The 5,000-nt window shown below is 55.9% G+C and overlaps 2 non-coding genes and 1 pseudogene across 2 annotated transcripts; all 3 read left to right on the top strand.

Annotated features, from left to right (window-relative positions):
• The first annotated feature begins 2,153 nt into the window (after positions 1 to 2,153).
• Positions 2,154 to 3,963, top strand: LOC144418527 (small subunit ribosomal RNA). Its single transcript, XR_013473517.1, has one exon. It is a non-coding gene; the product is annotated as a small subunit ribosomal RNA (ribosomal RNA).
• A 298-nt stretch (positions 3,964 to 4,261) lies between these two features.
• Positions 4,262 to 4,415, top strand: LOC144418582 (5.8S ribosomal RNA). Its single transcript, XR_013473571.1, has one exon. It is a non-coding gene; the product is annotated as a 5.8S ribosomal RNA (ribosomal RNA).
• A 288-nt stretch (positions 4,416 to 4,703) lies between these two features.
• The window catches only part of LOC144418596 (large subunit ribosomal RNA), a 3,695-nt pseudogene continuing 3,398 nt past the window's right edge, over positions 4,704 to 5,000 (top strand).

The following is a 5,000-nucleotide window of genomic DNA, read 5'->3' as shown; positions in this document are numbered from 1 at the left end:
AGAAAGTGCTGCGTCGCCGGCATCGGCGTCGAAAGAAGCCGAGCCAAAAAAAGTTAAAGTACAAACGTGCAAGCATACTAACCTAACCCTAGGTAAGGCATGTCAGAGCGAAAGACAGTAATTTCGAATGAGCCAAGAAAGAGCGGTGCGGGGCCGGTCGGAGCGCACCCTTTTCTCGGTGGCTGGCGGGCGAGAGAGTGCTGCGTCGCCGGCATCGGCGTCGAAAGAAGCCGAGCCGAAAAAAGTTAAAGTACAAACGTGCAAGCATACTAACCTAACCCTAGGTAAGGCATGTCAGAGCGAAAGACAGTAATTTCGAATGAGCCAAGAAAGAGCGGTGCGGGGCCGGTCGGAGCGCACCCTTTTCTCGGTGGCTGGCGGGCGAGAGAGTGCTGCGTCGCCGGCATCGGCGTCGGAAGAAGCCGAGCCGAAAAAAGTTAAAGTACAAACGTGCAAGCATACTAACCTAACCCTAGCTAAGGCATGTCAGAGCGAAAGACAGTAAACTCGAATGAGCCATGAAAGAGCGGTGCGGGGCCGGTCGGAGCGCACCCTTTTCTCGGTGGCTGGCGGGCGAGAGAGTGCTGCGTCGCCGGCATCGGCGTCGAAAAAAGCCGAGCCGAAAAAAGTTAAAGTACAAACGTGCAAGCATACTAACCTAACCCTAGGTAAGGCATGTCAGAGCGAAAGACAGTAATTTCGAATGATCCAAGAAAGAGCGGTGCGGGGCCGGTCGGAGCGCACCCTTTTCTCGGTGGCTGGCGGGCGAGAGAGTGCTGCGTCGCCGGCATCGGCGTCGAAAGAAGCCGAGCCGAAAAAAGTTAAAGTACAAACGTGCAAGCATACTAACCTAACCCTAGGTAAGGCATGTCAGAGCGAAAGACAGTAAACTCGAATGAGCCATGAAAGAGCGGTGCGGGGCCGGTCGGAGCGCACCCTTTTCTCGGTGGCTGGCGGGCGAGAGAGTGCTGCGTCGCCGGCATCGGCGTCGAAAGAAGCCGAGCCAAAAAAAGTTAAAGTACAAACGTGCAAGCATACTAACCTAACCCTAGGTAAGGCATGTCAGAGCGAAAGACAGTAATTTCGAATGAGCCATGAAAGAGCGGTGCGGGGCCGGTCGGAGCGCACCCTTTTCTCGGTGGCTGGCGGGCGAGAGAGTGCTGCGTCGCCGGCATCGGCGTCGAAAGAAGCCGAGCCGAAAAAAGTTAAAGTACAAACGTGCAAGCATACTAACCTAACCCTAGGTAAGGCATGTCAGAGCGAAAGACAGTAATTTCGAATGAGCCAAGAAAGATCGGTGCGGGGCCGGTCGGAGCGCACCCTTTTCTCGGTGGCTGGCGGGCGAGAAAGTGCTGCGTCGCCGGCATCGGCGTCGAAAGAAGCCGAGCCAAAAAAAGTTAAAGTACAAACGTGCAAGCATACTAACCTAACCCTAGGTAAGGCATGTCATAGCGAAAGACAGTAATTTCGAATGAGCCATGAAAGAGCGGTGCGGGGCCGGTCGGAGCGCACCCTTTTCTCGGTGGCTGGCGGGCGAGAGAGTGCTGCGTCGCCGGCATCGGCGTCGAAAGAAGCCGAGCCAAAAAAAGTTAAAGTACAAACGTGCAAGCATACTAACCTAACCCTAGGTAAGGCATGTCAGAGCGAAAGACAGTAATTTCGAATGAGCCAAGAAAGAGCGGTGCGGGGCCGGTCGGAGCGCACCCTTTTCTCGGTGGCTGGCGGGCGAGAGAGTGCTGCGTCGCCGGCATCGGCGTCGAAAGAAGCCGAGCCGAAAAAAGTTAAAGTACAAACGCGATGCTAATGAGCGAGCCGTTGTCTCGACTAATATGTAGGGGGCGTTCGATCGAGCGTCTGGCTTGAGCGCTTGTCGGCCTAGCAGCACGGTCGCATTGTTATGCCCGGGTTTTAGGCACCGCTGCAGGCGGCCGGCAGAGCTCTTGTTTGTGCGAAACTGAATGGATCGAGCCCGAGAGAGGGCGAGCAAAGAAAAAACGCAAATCGCTCCGCCTGGCACTGCCGGCGAGAGCGTGGACGTCGCGGCCAGCGACTGTCGAAGCTGAGTACGGCCGCAGGCGATCGCCTCGGTCTTAAACGAATGCGACGAGCACGCGCCGGGCGGCCCAGCAAGGGCCGAGCGCAGCTGTCGCAGCTATCTGGTTGATCCTGCCAGTAGTGATATGCTTGTCTCAAAGATTAAGCCATGCAGGTGCAAGTACGAGTTCTCGTAAAGCGAAACTGCGAATGGCTCATTAAATCAGTCTTGGTTTATTTGGTCTCGTAAGCGAAGTGGATAACTGTGGTAATTCTAGAGCTAATACATGCATTAAGCGCCGACTTCGGGAGGCGCGCTTTTATCAGATCAAAACCGACCGGGTTCGTCCTGTGACGTTTGATGACTCTGGATAACCACGCGGATCGTACGGTCTCTGCACCGACGACGTATCATTCAAGTGTCTGCCCTATCAACTGTCGAAGGTACGCTACGTGCCTACCTTTGTGATAACGGGTAACGGGGAATCAGGGTTCGATTCCGGAGAGGGAGCCTGAGAAACGGCTACCACATCCAAGGAAGGCAGCAGGCGCGCAAATTACCCATTCCCGACACGGGGAGGTAGTGACGAAAAATAACAATACAGGACTCTAACGAGGCCCTGTAATTGGAATGAGTACATCCTAAAACTCTTAACGAGTATCCATTGGAGGGCAAGTCTGGTGCCAGCAGCCGCGGTAATTCCAGCTCCAACAGTGTATGCTAAAGTTGTTGCGGTTGAAAAGCTCGTAGTTGGATTTTGGGCGAGCGCCGCCGGTCCGTCGCAAGGCGTGTCACTGGTTGCGTTCGCCTCACCTTCGGTTCTCCGTCGGTGCTCTTGACTGAGTGTCGGCGGTGGCCGATAAGTTTACTTTGAAAAAATTAGAGTGTTCAAAGCAGGCTGTTCGCCTGCATAGTGTTGCATGGAATAATGGAATAGGACCTCGGTTCTATTTTGTTGGTTTTCGGAGCACGAGGTAATGATTAAGAGGGACAGACGGGGGCGTCCGTACTCTGCCGTTAGAGGTGAAATTCTTGGATCGGCGGAAGACGAACTACTGCGAAAGCATTCGCCAAGAATGTTTTCTTTAATCAAGAGCGAAAGTCAGAGGTTCGAAGACGATCAGATACCGTCCTAGTTCTGACTATAAACGATGCCAACTAGCGATCGGGAGGCGTTACCATGACGACCTTTCCGGCAGCTTCCGGGAAACCAAAGTCTTTGGGTTCCGGGGGAAGTATGGTTGCAAAGCTGAAACTTAAAGGAATTGACGGAAGGGCACCACCAGGAGTGGAGCCTGCGGCTTAATTTGACTCAACACGGGGAAACTCACCCGGCCCGGACACAGGTAGGATTGACAGATTGAGAGCTCTTTCTTGATTCTGTGGGTGGTGGTGCATGGCCGTTCTTAGTTGGTGGAGCGATTTGTCTGGTTAATTCCGATAACGAACGAGACTCTGGCATGCTAAATAGTTACGCGACCTTCTCGGTCGGCGTCTAACTTCTTAGAGGGACTAGTGGCGTTTAGCCACACGAGATTGAGCAATAACAGGTCTGTGATGCCCTTAGATGTCCGGGGCCGCACGCGCGCTACACTGAGTGAAGCAGCGAGTGTCTAACCTAGGCCGAAAGGTCCGGGTAACCCGTTGAACCTCATTCGTGATTGGGATAGGGACTTGCAATTGTTTCCCTTGAACGAGGAATTCCCAGTAAGCGCAAGTCATCAACTTGCGTTGATTACGTCCCTGCCCTTTGTACACACCGCCCGTCGCTACTACCGATTGAATGGTTTAGTGAGATCCTTGGATCGGCCCCGTCGCGGCTGGCAACGGCCGCGTCGGCGTGTCGAGAAGACGATCAAACTTGATCATTTAGAGGAAGTAAAAGTCGTAACAAGGTTTCCGTAGGTGAACCTGCGGAAGGATCATTACCGAAAGTGGTGGTAGGCCCCGGCCGACCGCGCACTTAATTGTCTTTGGGTGCCGCCGAGAGGGCGGCCGTCAATCGGGGTTCCGCCCCGTGCGACACGCGTAACACGTTGGCATAGCAAGGCAGCCGAGTGCGATGGTGGCTTCTGGGCACCGCGCTCGATGTGCCGCCGGCCCAGCCCGGCGGTCGCTCGGCGCCGTTTGTTGGTGTTTTTGTGCAGTTGTTGTCGGTGGTGGTTTTGTGGTCGATCCCACAGTGTGACGTCCGCGCGCTTCGGCGCCGGGCGAAACGTCGAGGACGACTCTTAACGGTGGATCACTCGGCTCGCGAGTCGATGAAGGACGCAGCCAAGTGCGAGAAGTAATGTGAATTGCAGAACACATTGAACGTCGACCTTCTGAACGCGAATTGCGGTCTCGGGTCAATCCCGGGACCGCGTCTGCCTCAGGGTCGCGTTCGTCCTCACCCGAGGGCCGTCGCCTGGCCTCTGCGAAGACGGCCGGGCGTCGCCCCAAGTTGAAGCGGTCGCCGAGCTTTCTCGGCGCGACCGCGTGTCCCGTACACCGCCGGCCCCTCGACGTGTTCAACTACGTTCGAGGGGCGGGTCCAGGTCGGTCGGTCCGGTCACGAGATCAAGACCGACCGTGGGCCAAGACGGCGACGGTACGCGCTCGGTCGGCGCCGGCGGCGACGACTTGCGATGCCAGCGGGCCGTGTAAGAAGCGGCCCGCTTGACACATACGACCTGAGTTCAGGCGGGAGCACCCGCTGAATTTAAGCATATTATTAAGCGGAGGAAAAGAAACCAACAGGGATTCCCTGAGTAACGGCGAGTGAACCGGGAAGAGTCCAGCGTCGAATCTGCGCGCTTTTCGAGCGCGCCGAGTTGTGACGTACGGAAGTCCCAGTGCGGCTGACGGCGAGCGCCGGTGTCCTTCTGATCGAGGCCTCGTCCCACGGCGGGTGTTAGGCCCATAGGGGCGCTTGCCTTGGCCACTTCGGGTCTTCTCGGAGTCGGGTTGTTTGGGAATGCAGCCC

The sequence above is a fragment of the Styela clava genome, unplaced genomic scaffold, assembly GCF_964204865.1.
Source record: "Styela clava unplaced genomic scaffold, kaStyClav1.hap1.2 HAP1_SCAFFOLD_18, whole genome shotgun sequence".
Classification (NCBI taxonomy): domain Eukaryota; kingdom Metazoa; phylum Chordata; class Ascidiacea; order Stolidobranchia; family Styelidae; genus Styela; species Styela clava.
This window is presented reverse-complemented; position numbering and strand designations above follow the sequence as displayed.